A 15,793-nucleotide genomic window follows, 5' to 3' on the forward strand; every position below is an offset into this window, starting at 1 on the left:
GCCGTTTAATGTCTTCGTTTGCATTGTCAGCCTTTTCTTGTGTGTAATAACTACTGGACAATCAGGGCAGTTTGTTACCCCTGCCCTGTGATTGACTGGCAACCAATCCATGGTACCCCCACCTCTCGCCCAAAGTCAGCTGTTATAGGCTCGTTTGACCCAAATGAGGACAAGCGATTGGGATGATGGATAAATTTAACTCCAGAATGGGAACATTTCATGTAGCTTGCTGTATATTTGTGTCGCACAGCACACACACAAAGAGATATGTCAGTGCTACGAGCTGAACTTGATGGTTGTTTTGGTGTCTTGCTCAAAGGCACATCGGCCGTAGTCAGGGAGCAGACAAGCATCTATTTTTCACAACTACCTTTAATTTCCTTTTGTATGCAGCGGGACTTGAAATGTGATGTGCCAGCACTGGTTTTCAAAGCCCATGTCCCAAATGAACCAAACTGTCAGTATTAAATTACATTTTAACATTGTTAACTCTCAGTATGAGCAGAACAAGGCTGTTCAGTATGCGTTACAAACAATACAGCACTCTCGGAAGACGCTCTTTAATGACAGAAGAGGAAAGGTGTTAAATATCACGTCACTAATGTACCTCATGCATTTCCTATTTTAATATTAACTGTAACACAAGTTAAAATGACATCAACCACCAATGTAATGTTCAAGATTCAATAAGATGGTTACTGAAAAAATAGCAAAAGTATGCCAAGCCAGTTGTTGGCGATTTTTGTTTGGAGACAACACAGATGTCATTCGTTGGAAGATGGGTAAAGATTGTACTTCAGCTTTGATCTCCCCTGGAGACCGCAAGTATGGACATTTCTGAATGTGATTACAGTACCGGTAATCCCTCGTTTATCGTGGTTAATGGGGAGCAGAACCCCCCGTGATTGGTGAAAAACTGTGACGTAGAGGTTGAAATATTATTAGTATTAGTATTTCGATTTTTTTCATTGTGAACCCCCCCAACATGGTTCCCTTCTAAATAGGCTAATAACTATGTTAAAGTTTTAATTTTTATCACAAAATTGACTTACCTTAACTAGAATGCCTTGGTGCATTTTATCCAAAGGTACAATCCTGGTATGATGCACTTTTAAACGCTTGTCGTCGTCGTTATGCAAAGCGAAAGTGTCACGACTTCTGCTGCTGTTGTCTCTTCTTCTTCGTTGCCTCTTTTTAAAACGAAGTATGGTTGCCGAAAGTAAGCGTACTTGGATGAGCTTAACATTGGCACTTTTATAATAGGTTTGCATGTAAAAATGACATCAGTACTAAAATGCCCACCTCAAAAGACTCTGTAGTGATTTAAGGGCTTTTTTTGTGTAGGTTTACAACAAATTTCCCCGCCCCTTTTTGGGGCGTGGCTTATGTTATGGTTTCGGTCTCAGTGGTCTACGTCACGCGAGGAGGGCATGCGTGGTAATATTGCTTGCTTTGTCAGTTCTGTTGTCTAAAATGGGAACCGATAGCCACCAAAATGCAAATGCACATTACTACTCTTGTCTACTTTAACCTGTGAAAGTATAAAAGTGTTCTGCACAATAGTTTGGATTTATTCACATAAAACGTGATCTCATCATGATCACCTCCACAAAATCAAAAATAAAGTGGCAATTGCGCCTCCATTTTCACAAGCTGAAGCGGACAAGATCATGAATGCGCACACGAACCCCGACTGGTTTATATTTCGGACACTTAGCGACGCTAAACACGTGTCAACTCCCAGGAGGGAGACGGTGGCTTCCAGCAAGCAGCAGGGCAGGCAGATTGGAGCTTTATACCCTCACCCCCTTCCCTCCCCGGCTAAAGGTAGGATAACGGGACGGCTAATAGCAACAACTAGCTTCAGGCCGTTAAAACAAAAGGCGTTAGCACAACAACATTAGCTCCTTACTGTCCGCGCAGCGTGTGCAGGTGATCATAAGCCTGTGTCTCCATGTCGCGGGGTTGCCTCCCAAGCAGTCGCGGGTGTTGTCCGACACCGCTTGCAGCCGCCAGCAAGCGTCAATGTCCAGCAAACAAAGTTCTAGCGAGGAAGCTGACTGCACAGCCAAGTGTGGCCGCATTGGAACGTACCGTTTCGGCTGTTACGTTCCATGGCGTGTTGTCGGTTGAAAAACTGTGGCCATTCCTCATCCAAATAAATGTGCACGTCCACGCCACTCATTCCCACTTCAGTCTCTGTAAATATCCTCATTGGTGTTCAATGACTCGCTCGTCCTAACCATGATCAGCAAAGAAGCAGTGTTTTTTAAAATTTTGTTTAAATTGATTAATTAATTTATTTTTAAGCAAAGAAGCAGTGTGCGCTCGTCCCAGCATAAATCTATGTAGCTCATGCTCACTTCCACATTTCCTCATTTTCATAAATCAGCCACGGAGAGGTTTATCCTTTTGATATGTTGAAGTGGTAATTAGTAAGGATGTCCACGTAAATTTTGGTGCCAATTGATCACAGTTTTTGGACATTATAAGCAATGAAAGTACAATGATTTCAAATGGAGAGTTTGTAATCGGTCCCTCCAGTGACTCCGACAGAACAAGGATAGAACGGTAGGGGGTGCGGCCATTCTCCTCATTAACAAGAGGCGTTATTCATGGAGTCACTTATTTCCTAATTTCTCCCAAATTTATTGATAAAATAGAAAATGACAACTCTTTCCATTTCCTGATCAAAAAATATATAAAATGAACTTGTTAGTGAAAACATGGCCAACCGGCCCCACCATCCCTTTAAAGTGGAAGTCAACCCAAACATATTTTTTCAAGAATATGTTCTATGAAGGCCCACTAGTTGACACAAGGCTTTCTGATAAATATTGCGTTTGTGGAATAACACTTAATCCACCCGTTTTTAGCCATCCCTGGGGGCGGCCATGTTGTCACTTCTGTCAACTGAAAATGACATCACACCTGCTCAGGGCTCGGGTAATGACCAATCACAACTCACCTGTTTTCTGCAGCTGAGCTATGATTGGTCCTTATCTGAGCCCTGAGACACTGTGGTGTCATTTTCAGTCGACAGAAATGACAAAATGGCTGCCACCTGAGATGGCTAAAACCGGGTGGATTTTGTTGCTGAACTTATATTGCACAAATGCAATATTAATCAGAATGCCTTGTCTGAATTAGTGGGCCTGCACAAAACATATTCTGGAAAAATATGTTTGGGTTGACTTCCACTTTAACTTTCTCTTCGTACAATAACATCAATAAGGTCCTTTGGATAAAATGCAACGCGCGATTGTAGTTAAGGTAATTTGTAATTTAAGTTTGTTTTAAGACAAACGTAAGAGAAAATTAACAAACACTAACATTTTATTTGCCGATGTGTCGTCGTCATTGTGTTGAGAACGTTGTGCTTGCCAGGTGGCTCAGCGCGCTTCGCTCACATAATATGGCTGTCGATATGACTGTTTTTTTCATTTTTTGATTTATATAATACTTTTTCAAAACCCGCGAAACTCAAACTACAAAGTGGCGGGGGTTTCTGTATTTCGTAAATGGCATCCACACTTAGCATCAATTAATGTTGATGTAATGTTGCAGTGAAAAGCACCATTTAGGTGAAAAACGTATAATTACATTTGCCGCACAAATTATTTTTGTGCATAAGACAAGAGCATGCTCCAATGCACTTTTTTGCAGCCAATACCTGTATCTATTACATATGTGGTGTAATTCCTATTTGAGGGTTAGTCAGCAGAAAATACTGTACTCAACAGCTTGTGCTTTAATTACTTTTCAGAACTCTATTCCCCACGCTGTAAAAACTTCAGAAGATGACTGTTTGTCTGTGTTACACAGTGGCCTGATGTTGCCATGGCGTAGCCTCATCTCACTAATCTGAGCAGCTCTACTATCTTGAAACAACATGGGAATGTAAATGCATCTCCCTGTGGTATTTCAGCAGCCTCTCGCTAAACATTCAGACAAAGACAAATTCCATAGCAGCTGAGTGACTTGCATTGTGGAAGCGGTTATTTCTTTGATACTTGCTAGAATGTCTGACGTCTCACTTGATGTTGTGGATAACAGTGGTTTAAACTGCAAGGTTTTGTCCGCTGTCAGAAGCATATTCTCGAGAAGGTTTCCTTTTTAATTGACAATTGTAAAAACCTAGGTAACGAAAACAATTTGAATCGGAAAATTGTTTTTTAATGTCAAAGATGCAAGTGAATCGAATAAAATCCTTCCACTTTAAAATATATCGAGGTGCGTGTCAAATAGTCTTTTATTGGATAGATATATGTTAGAAGGAAATGGCACTTTTAAGATACTGACAAGTTCATTCAAATGTATATAAAATGACAACAAACAAGTAATTGCATCATACCTTCTCGAAGTGAATCGTACCATATTGAATCAATTGTAATCTTACTAAGTTGAAGAATCGAATCACTCCACTTTCAAATCGAACAGTTCTGAGAATTGATTTGCACCCAACATTGAAAACCGTGTCAAAACGTATTTTATAAAGAGAAGTACCACCACAACACCCCGATGAAACCTCTGTTCATATATGTTGTTTCCAATGGATTGGAAGGATCATAGTCTTAATTTACTTCGTTGCATTAGCCTACCGCCCGACGACAGATGGGATAGGCTCCAACGCGCCCAGGACCTTTGTGAGGATAAGTAGTTTGTCACGCTTCCGGGATGGAGGACCCAAATGCAGGGAGGCAGGAGAAGCAGCGGGTACTGAAGAAAATATTTATTAACAAAAACGAGGACAAACAAATCTTGAAAAGTCCAAAACTCAAAGTAGCAAAGAAACACTAAGAAACAAATTATAACACTGGGAGAAACAAAACAACTTGACAGCGACAATGATCCGACATAAACTAGGAACTTAAATACAAGCATACTGACAAGACAATGAGAAACACCTGGACGAGACACAAGGTAGGAGGGAGTTGATTGGCTAACACAAGGGGGTGGAATTCAGACAGGTGGACACAATCATTGACGAGACAGACACAGAAAACCTGAGAAAACAAAACAAAAAAAGCCCAAACATAACATAGTTAGGATAATGGTTGGATGCATGGAAGTCAGATTTGAATGTATTCATAAGACAAACGCATTTTTTGGCTAGCCTGTTGGTATTTTTTATTGACTTGGTAACAGTAAGTTACATTGACTTAGGTAATCATGCTGTTAGGCTAAAGTTATGTGAATGTATTCCAGCAGTACCCAATACCTACCAATGTGTGAATGTAATTTCATCCATTCATTAATTGTGAAATATAGTCACTGGCACTTTTATTGTGCTTTATCTACATTATATGCTTTTCAAAGCGCTTTGCCAAGCCTCAAATTCACTTTTTGGAAAACATCAAGTATATATACGCGGAAATGCACCATCAACCTTTAGTAATTTCAGAAAATGCCAAATGAAATCTAAGTAAAGTAATTAAACATAATACAAAAAACAAAGCATGAAGAAAAATCTGTTCAATTTCGTATATTTGACAAAATCACAGTTTTTCCGAAGTGAGAGGCTGGCGAGCTCGAACGCGGGATTGAACGTCATTAGATGAACAACCACAGCAGCGCTCAATGTATTCAAAACTACTCAGAAAAGTGATATTTCAAACGTATCTGAGGGGATCCAGATGTTTGAAGAGCTGGAGGAAGTGATGATTGTTGGCATAATGCATGTTGGACCGTACATGTCCGAGCCAGATGCTGCAGCATGATAAAAATGTTGTGTCCGGACGACCGGACATGAAGTGGAGACGAGATCCACTGACATTGGAAGAATGGTCAGCTAAATAGGCTACAATTATTAGCCTAGCATTATTGTTTGAAATTCGATGCTGTGCCGTGATGTAAATTACGCACAATGATATTACCTATTAGTTCCATATAGTCTGCTCGCACTGAGAGCTACGTACGTTATAGTGGGTTGGTGTCCCACATTTTCAAATTACCATTATTTTTCACATTGTGTTAGTACTAGTAGGCACAACTAAGTAGGGCTGCGCGATGTTGGAAAAAAACGACATTGCGATTTTTGAGGGGTTTGCGATATATATTGCTATGTTAAAAATATAATTTTCACCAGATGACTTGAATGTTGGGAATAATTTGGTTAACTCACCATGACATCATTGTATTCGTATAATATTGTTTAATCCAGACCAAGGGGGGTCATCTGTGAATGATGATTGCTGTATATAAAAGGGATCACAGCGGTCATGTCTCTGTAACATAATAGATTATGTAACATTGTATTTCACACTTCAATGTAAACTGCAGCAAAATATTAAACAGAAAAATAAAACGAGCAGGTGCACTAGACCCTTGAGTCATTTAAAAAAAAATAGAAGAAAATAAAAACCTCTAAAGCAGCAGCAGCAGAGTTATAAACACCTTCAATCTAAACTATAAAATATTAATAAATTAAAAAGCAGGTGTACTAGCGCCTGAGTTGTTTACAAAAATATAACATTAAGATAATAAAAACTATGTGAAACAAAGTTGTAAACAAATTAGAACAAAAATATTAAAACATAATTAACATATATGTATATATATATATATATATATATGTATATATGTAATATATATATATATATATATATATATATAACTAAAATGGTCTGTAAAACATATTGCATCCGTGATTTGTCAGTGCTGTTCGGATTTATTTTCATAAGGAGTTATGCTGGCAACGGCATCTGTAATTGTTTTTCGAGTAGATGAAGTTTCACCTCGGGTCCCACTTCTTAGTTTGAACTGCTCATACAGGGGCTTGAGACGACAATTGCAGCAACAACGGTGAGGCACTGTTGGCAAAGGATGTTTTGTTGTTCTGAATCTTCCTTTTTATAGCCGAAATACTTTCATATTTTGGATGTTGACTTTTGGGGACTAAATCCACTGCCGCTTCTGCCGCCTCCTATATGTCGCCTGATAAGAGCAGACAGCAGAGTGGAGGGGGAGGGGCCGGTGACTGATTGGCAGGAGGGAGGGGGTGAGAGAGACAGGCTGTGTAAGAGCACGGAGTAGCTTGCTGCTTTTTTGAAGCAAAACAAAAATTTGCGTGTTCTAAAAAAAATAAAAGTTAAAACATCGCACGTCCTACAATGTGACTATCGCGCATGCGCACATCGCAATCGCGATGTTCAAAAGACACATCGTGCAGGCCTACAACTAAGGTATATTTAATAAATCATAAAATGCAAGCAAATCTATAGTAATATTGACTTGATTGGCAGTTTTCCAAGAGGACGTGGCATGTTCATTCATCCACAGTCATGGCGTAGAGCGTTGGCTCCGGTGCGCTGCCCCCCCTTTGTGTCACGGGTTGAAATACCGCTCTCGACCTTTATATTTTTATTTTTTACTATGTTTGTAATTTCTTGCAGCCAGTCGGGAATTGTAAACGAGACGTTTTGTTTCACGTGTTTATTGGAGAATTGAACAGGTATGCAGTTGAACAGTTTCGATGATGCTTGTGACGAATCTGCAGACAGGAAAAACTAAATTACTGGATTGGCATTGCCCGAACGGCGACAGCTGGAATCGGGAGCCAGTTAATGTGGAAGCCAGTTGAACTGTAACACAAACTGGTCCATTTACGTGCCCTATTCTTTTCTTTTGTCCACTTTAACAACCGTTGGCCTGAATATGAACAATGCATCGGCACACATCGCCGAAGCATTTCACCGAAAAACGCAATAAGAATGGCAAAGAGCAGTAAACGTGACAGTAAACAATGCAGTACAATGGGTGACTGGCGACTCGATCTCTTCTAGTGCCGTCACTCGCCGAAGATTACCAGAGATTGCGGAACATTTGCATTTTCGTTGTTAAGGGCGTTGCTATTGGTTTAATTAGGAATAAAAAAAACAAACGAAAGTATGCTTAAAACAGTTTTAGCCATTAGTATTACTCAAAAGATAGTTGGCCAAGTTTACTTCACACTTAGTCTTTAACCACCAAGATCCCTCGCCGTATACTGTTGAACAGAAGAACCCAGGGTGTTCTTTCAACCATCCATGTCATTTTCAGAGGACAGCAAGTGGCAAAAATGGCCACCTCCTGAGATGGATTAAAATGGGTGGATTTTGCTGCTTAATTCATAGTCCACAAATGCAATATTAATCAGAATTCCGTGTTTAGACTAGTGGGGCTGCAAAAAACGTATTGTAAAGGAAAAGTTTAGACTTGGCTTCACCTTTTATGTTTAATTTTCAATATTATTTTTGTTAGTCAACTTGTATTGCTATACATATTGATTTTATCATTATTTAAGTACAGTTGTTTCATATCCTTAGATAAAGGTGAGAACCACTCTGCAAACTGCATATTCTAACAGTGACTTGCGTTCTGTACAACAATATTAATTATGAATAAATCCTCTGCCTTGTTAAAAAAATAAAAGTATGAAAACTGAATCCTACTACGCTACTGTATTTTAATGTTGGTCATGATTGTGGTACTTGGAGAGCTGCATATTTTTTGAGGACCACTGAGGTTATACCTTCCTTCGAGCATACCAGCTCAGATCATCATAATTATAATATTTTTGTGAAATGGTGTGCTGTGATTTTTTTTCTTATGTAAAAATTGGTACCTTGGCTTAATAAAGGTTGGTAAACACTTGAATAGAAAATGGATGGATGGATATTGTACAGCGTTTGTGGCCTCGGTTTCGCTCGAGCTTCAAGTCTCACTCATTGATGTCACAATTAGTTTTTAGCCAATGGACATAGTGAATTGAAATTCTTCCTTCAATGACTTTGCAATAGCTCCCTATACTAAGTCTCATTCATTCTCTAAAAAACATAAGAGAAAAAAAATAATTGGAGCAGGAAATTGAGCATACCCTCAGAGATTCATAATGAGGTTTTATGTAGGCTCTTGTATGTTATTCACTCATGTTTGAACTTGCAAAATGATCATTTGCACTTTGCAGTTCCTCTCATGCTCGAGCCAGAGTGTTGATTTGAAATAAGCCGGCGTTCATTAAATATGAATTAATGTGAATGAAAACAAGTATTCTTTTAGTTTATTTATTTAAATCCCCGTAGTCAAATACAGTTGAATATTTGATGTCTATGTTTGGCTTCCTCTTTGTGGCTTTGGAGGAGGAGTACAAAAGATGGGCTGCCTAATTTTGATTATTTTCGGTGGTGGGTGTGTCAGTGAACTTCCATCATTCGCCAGCGACAGACCCATTAGTCTGTCATCGTCAGTTGTCATTATTTCAGGCCAGCCATGTCCGTCACTCCGTCATCGTTATTTTTAACGCACCTCTTTCATCGCTAAATTATATTTTGTCACTGCTATTTTTGACCGTCAGTAAAAAAAATGTGTACAAGGGTGCCAGGGCCCAATTTGTTTTTTGTTTTTCACAATTTAGAAACACTTTGGACCACTTTACGCAAAAAAAATAAATTAAAAAAGAAAATAAATTCTTATACTTTTACCGTTATTCCTCCTGCTTCCCGTCCCCCAAATTTCCCATCCTTTTTATTTTTTGGGGTTCGTGGTGGTCCGGGGTACAGCTGCAAATCGCCTCCGTCTGCGCTTATTCCGTCAGTGTTTCAAAGTTACCATCAATCGTCAGTCCACCAGCGCAAACGGGAGTCAATCAGTGACGGACTGACTTCCGTGGAATACTGACGGACATGTTTAAATGCCCACCTCTGGTTATTTATTTGAGTCTTCTACTCAAAACTGTTTTGGCATTTCTCATGCCACTTCTGCTGAAACACCGGTCACTAGGTTTGCTGTGCACAAAGAGGTGATTCAGAGCAGGATTATTATAGGTGCTGGCTCGAATGAGAAGGAGTGTAATTCTTTCCTCCTGCGTGCCTCTTAACATGCTCCCTTTGTTCTGCTTCCTGTAAAAGCATCACCAGTGCAGGAAAATCAAGTAATACCAAAATTCAACATTTTCGGACTTATATTTCAGTCAGATAACTGCTGTTAATGTTTTCGAGGCTTGCACATATAGTCAAATGTTATTAAGTCAAATAAGTCCTTTTAGCACACCAACATTTTTTTTTTGTTACATACAATTCTTTCAAGAATCCTTGTTAGGTGCGAGTATTGTAGTGGTAATATGGTTTGGAGTCCTAGGCAGTCAATACCTGAACATCCAGCCATTTCTGGTACTAAACCCAGATAAAAAAAATGGGTGGGTTGCATGAGCAGCGGCATCCGGTGTAAAAACCTTGGCAAACAAATAATGCGAGTGACTAACTGTGGTGACCCCTGATAAGCCAAGTCGCAACAACAATAACCCTTGTAGGGTGGTAAATTAACAACATTGTGACATGATGTTTTACAACACTTCAAATGTCTTTGTGTTGATTTTTATATTTCTTGTGCATTTTCATTTGATCTGTGTAGATCATATGCATGGTTCAAGGGATACAATTCAGATTAGGGCTGTCACTATCAAATATTTGTAGAATTGATTATTCTATAGATTATTCCATCGATAAATTGATTCAATTTTATTTTGTATTAAAGTGTATCATAAATCATCTCCCCAGATTATTGTTTATTTACCAATTACTGTTGTTTATTTGTTTAGTGATTTAAAAAAAGCAACTAAACAACAATTAAGCAATATCATGCGAGACGGATTGATGTTGTACTCACCAACCTTTTTGAAAGTAAATCATTTACTACAATACCGGTTTGGCCATTGTTTTTTCAAGTAAAAGCATATAATTGCAAATGTCTTATTTTAATTAAAGACAAAAGATGATCAGAAAATCTGAGAATAATTACTGTTGAGAGACTGAAATCAGAGGATGTAGACAATTTTAAGTTAAATAATGGCTATAAAAAATACTCGATTATTAAGATTCTTGTTGATTTTGTTTGTGAGTTTGGCGGGTACCAGTTTTATGAGTTTGGTCAGCGTTAATACAACCATATTGGATATCTGTCACTTGAAATATACATGTAAATCTAGAGTCTAAAAGAATAGTATTTAGCACTTAGCCATGCAGTGGAAATCCAGCCTGGAGCTATGTCTCTATTATCAATGTGTTTTTATTTACTTTTTTACACTTAAACGGCAAGAGACTAGTGGCCGTGCAATATACGGTATTAATTAAATGAATCCGCCGTGTGTTTCTTGACAATGTTTGTGTGAAATGTAGCAACCCTGAAACCTGCAGCTCTTTTCGTACAGTCAGGAGCGTGTCCACAAAGAAAGGCTTGATGTCTGAAATAAAGTGTTTGGCGAACCATCTGGCATGCCGCATTATATTATTTTACGATCATTCATAATCGGATCAGTGTGTCATTACTTCATCATCTGTGAATATTGCTGATGAGATTGTAATGATAACATGAACACAATAATTGACAAATTGGCATTTTACAAAAATGCACTTCAAGATTTAGAATCTATCTAATATAATCCAATTTGCTCTCATCCAAGTGTGGTGATTCGGATTGACTCATATTAATACATGAGATCCGATGTGAGCATGTTTGTGATGAGAAGAATGTGTGATAGACAAGAGACGGGTGCAAAGACATGACTCGAAGACAACTGGAAACGTTCTTGAATTAAATAGCAACACTGCGAGAGAGAGAGTGAGAGGGATTATTTATATTAGTGCAGTTGATCGCTTGGGTATTTGTAATATGGCCTTCATGCTAACAGTCCGCGGGAACAGGTGGAACTTCTCCCTGATCGTGCAATTAGGTCATAGTTTGCATTCAATTTTATCTACAGCTGGTATGAAAAGCAGCAGCTCATCTCCACTTAGGTGCTTATTAAATTCTTCAAGCTATGAGAATCACTACTGACAAGGAACTACGCTCGTTTCGCTGTTGCCAAAATCCATCATGCAGTATTTCTTCTCGGGGAATGAATGAACGGTTTTCAGAAGCTGCCGTTTGTTGCAAGAGCATTGTCTGACACGGCAGGATGAAATACTGAAAAGGTGCAATTACAAATGACTGTTTTTGTTAGTCAGACAAGCTTATTAAAGTTATTTATATTGATGGGTATACTACTATTACTACTGGTTCTCCTTTAAATCATCACAATTTGTTTTCTTACAAACGTGATTTAAACAAGGTTACACCATACATTTTTTTCCTCTGCAGGCTTTAGTTTCCATGTCAGTGTCAGGTGTTTGTGATCACCTCATGCCAGGTCCCATTTGTATGTGTTTAATCAAGCCTGTGCGCCTGCAGATTGCTTTCCACATCATTGGTAAAGGGGCCAAAGGCTTGACTGTATTGTAGCTGTTTGCATTACTCTGGCATGCTGAATGTAACCGGCTTCCAGTATCAATAAGGTACAGAAACTCTCGTGACAGACAGTAAAATTGGGCTAAGTAGTTAAGTCCGGTACACTAAAAGATAGACGTGACCCACAGGAGAAAGCAGTGCTATGATAAAACAGGAAGTGGCAAAAGCAATGAAACACTCAGACCAACTATTAAGCTTTAAGTTGTATTAACTCATTCAACCCAAAACACATATTTATGTCTTTTCACAGTCCAGCCATTCAATCCCAGGAACTTATTTAATTTTTTTCAAACGTTAGGGTAAAAAAGTGTCTGAAAATGCTGGGTTCTGAATGACTTAAATAAAGAAAACAAATAAAATGTTAACCACAAAAGAAAATGTTACAAACACTTCTTTGGTTGGCAATGTCACCCAATGCAAAAATCTCAAATAAAATAAACTAGCCAGGTTGTTTTCAAATGCTTCCCTTTAACCCATTAAGGCCGGGAGCGTACAACGGTGTTCCTACCACTGCGTCATTTCCTTTTTTTTTCTTTTTTTTTTCATTAAGTTATATGTTTGTAGACAATGACAATAAGGATGTCTTTGTAACATAATAGAGGATGGTAATTACCACTTGATTTTTTAAATTAAAAATAGTGCTTCTCTTGCATTGACACTTTATTTTTAAATCTTCGATTGAAACGGTCAAGATTATTAAACTCGGGCCTGTGTGAAATCCACGTCTAAGTGCTCATAGTCTTTTGGAATGATGTTTCTATCTGCTACAGGGGCTGAGATATTAATTATTTTGTAGGTGTTGAATTTCTGGGAAAACTTCCACAGACGACCTTAGGTTTTGGGGAGCTGTTGAGCCAAGCGCTCTAGGCTTTAATGGGCTAAATGAATGAAATCGGTTTCAGTGGTTTTGTTTCCCTAAATCACTAATGCACCAATTTTTACAATTAGTACCGGTAAATGTCCGTGTACTTGCTAATGATCTTATCAGTCTCCTTTTTGTTGCCTATTTGGACACAGTTGTTAATGAACAGCTTCTTCCTTTTAACATAATCATGAGTAACTCTTTCACAATATCACTACACATTTCAATATGCCCAACACAAGGATTTCCATATGCCCAGTACATTCACAAACTGTAAAAAAAAAACAAACAATTTTTTTCAACAGTCCCTTGTAAAACTAATCAACAGCGCAGTCCATGAATGAATCTTTCGAATAGATAATATGAATCAGTCTTTCCAGATTTCCTTCCCAGTCGATTTCAGGCAACAAACAATTGTCCAATTCAGGTCTGTCCATTGTGGTCACGCGTGTGACCCAAGAACATTGTCCTCAGTGCAAACGGCCAGAACGGTACACACACACACACACACCCTTGAAGGTTGTTGGCTTAGCAGCTTAGCGGCCAATGGCGGTGATGGCTTAGCGGCTAATGACAACACTGTGTTTCAATCGCTCAGCATCAAAAAAACATCTAGGAAAAAAAAGTTATCATTTCTAACACACTTATTTACAAAAATACACCCAATCATGACAATCGTATTGTCAATTCCACTTTGTATTAGAGCAGGGGTACCCATTACGTCGATCGCGATCGACCTCTCGATCGCAAGGGCATTGTGGGTAGATCACCAGCCTATCATCCGTCCTCACTACTGTATTGCTACGTTCACATCCACTGCGTTGGGAATGGTTTCTGGCGGTGCGTTTCAATTGGAGTCAATGTAGTTTGCGCGGGTGGGCGCGGTTGCGTATAATGCATTTGGAGCGGTGGGACGAGGAGCGAAGCTTTCAACTTTTTTGCCAATCCGCCTCGCGGCAGCCAAAGTTCATCGGACACAGCCACACAAGCATCCTGTTCACTCGGCGGCTTTTTTTTTTAACAGTTATTGAACTTTACCATGACAGCAATATCGATAGCATTAGCATAGTGTGCAAAAAAGTTGACTTGTTTTATACGCGCCGTATGGAGCAAATGGGCGGATTGTTGTTGCTGCAAATCTGCTTGAGGCTGGCTATCAGCTGCTATTGTCCGGACTATGCGTCCCTGGCTAATTCCATTCAGTGCAAGTCATCAGAGTAAGGTAATTACAAAACATTTTTGTTGTTGTATTGTGCTATATATAGGTTGATGCAGTCATGCAAGGTACACCAGCATATACAGTACATATAAAAATAATTCTCAATATACAGTATTTATAAATCATGTGTTTTGCATTTTTAGTGGGCTGTACATCATTTTGACTCAGTCATGTCATAAGTAGCTATCAGGCTGAAAAAGTGTGGGCACCCCTGTATTAGAGATTTTGTATTAGAGTTTGGAGAGGAGAGAGAGAGAGCTAGTGAGTGTGAGAATAAGCGGTATAGATAATGGATGGATGGATGGATGGATGAATGGAATATGAGGTAAGCAGCAAAATCTACATGTTTTTAGCCATCTCAGGGGCAGCCATTTTGTCACTTCTGTCGACTGAAAATGACATCACAACTACTCAGGGCTCAGGTAACGACCAATCACAGCTCAGCTTCAGAAAACAGGTCAGCCGTGATTGCTCGTTACCTGAGCCCTGAGCACTTGTGATGTCATTTTCAGTCGATAGAAGTGACAAAATGGCCGCCCCCTGAGATGCTAAAAAGGGGTGGATTTTGCTGCTACTCGTATTCCACAAACACACTATTAATCAGAATGCCGTGTTTCAACTATTGGGCCTGCTGGGAACATATTCTTGAAAAAAAAAGTGATTGCGTTGATTTCCCTTTAAAAAAGAGGATGCCTGCTGCCTCACCAGCAAGCTGAGCTTTCAGCCCACCAGTTGTGCACTCTACTTTCAACCCGGGGGACGGTGGACATGTGGGTTCAAGCCTCCGGTAGGACTGCGCAGGATAAATCTCTTGAGATGCCATTTGTTGTTGATCAAAAATTTTATTTTTCACCATATATTTTATTCAACTGTGAGATGTTTGTGTTCCAAGGAAATTGGCTGCAATAACAACACCTCACTGGAAAGGAAAAAAATGAATGTACTCTGGTGACCCGCAAGGGAGAGACCACCTTGGATCCATCCATACCTCTCAGGGAGGGGAGGATGTGTCTGGGTTCAAAGGGATTATACAACCGGGTTGAAAGGCAGTTTTGTTGTGAAGAATAAAGAGACATGACTCGCATTCGTCTCCTCGTCTCATCATTTACCCCATTTCCACATTATCCCAATTTACTTTGTTACCACGCGAGAGGGTGTTTTTAAAGGCTGGTGAAAAGAAAATACGGAGTGGCTGCAAACCAAAAACAGTTGAGAAACCGTTATTTCTGAATACAAATTAATACATTCGCCCCGTCTGTTTTGTTATATTGTCCAAGTGTTATTGTGCAAGTTAAACAAGTATATTAAGTACTTTCAGTACTGTCTGTCACGTGGATGGGCAATTTATGCGAGGTTCACACTCAATGCTCAATTCAGATTTTTGGGGTGAAATCCGATTTTTTTTTTGTGTGTGTGTGTGTGTAACCTTTCACGTTACATATTAAATGCGA

General features: G+C 39.2%; 1 protein-coding gene across 7 annotated transcripts in view; it reads left to right on the plus strand.

Moving 5' to 3' along the window:
* arid4b (AT-rich interaction domain 4B) overlaps window positions 1-15,793 on the plus strand; it is a 61,410-nt gene that overhangs the window by 9,783 nt on the left and 35,834 nt on the right. The window lies entirely within an intron of this gene.

This window comes from Filicampus tigris, chromosome 11, assembly GCF_054856515.1.
Source record: "Filicampus tigris isolate MCC_2025a chromosome 11, RoL_Ftig_1.0, whole genome shotgun sequence".
NCBI classification, from domain to species: domain Eukaryota; kingdom Metazoa; phylum Chordata; class Actinopteri; order Syngnathiformes; family Syngnathidae; genus Filicampus; species Filicampus tigris.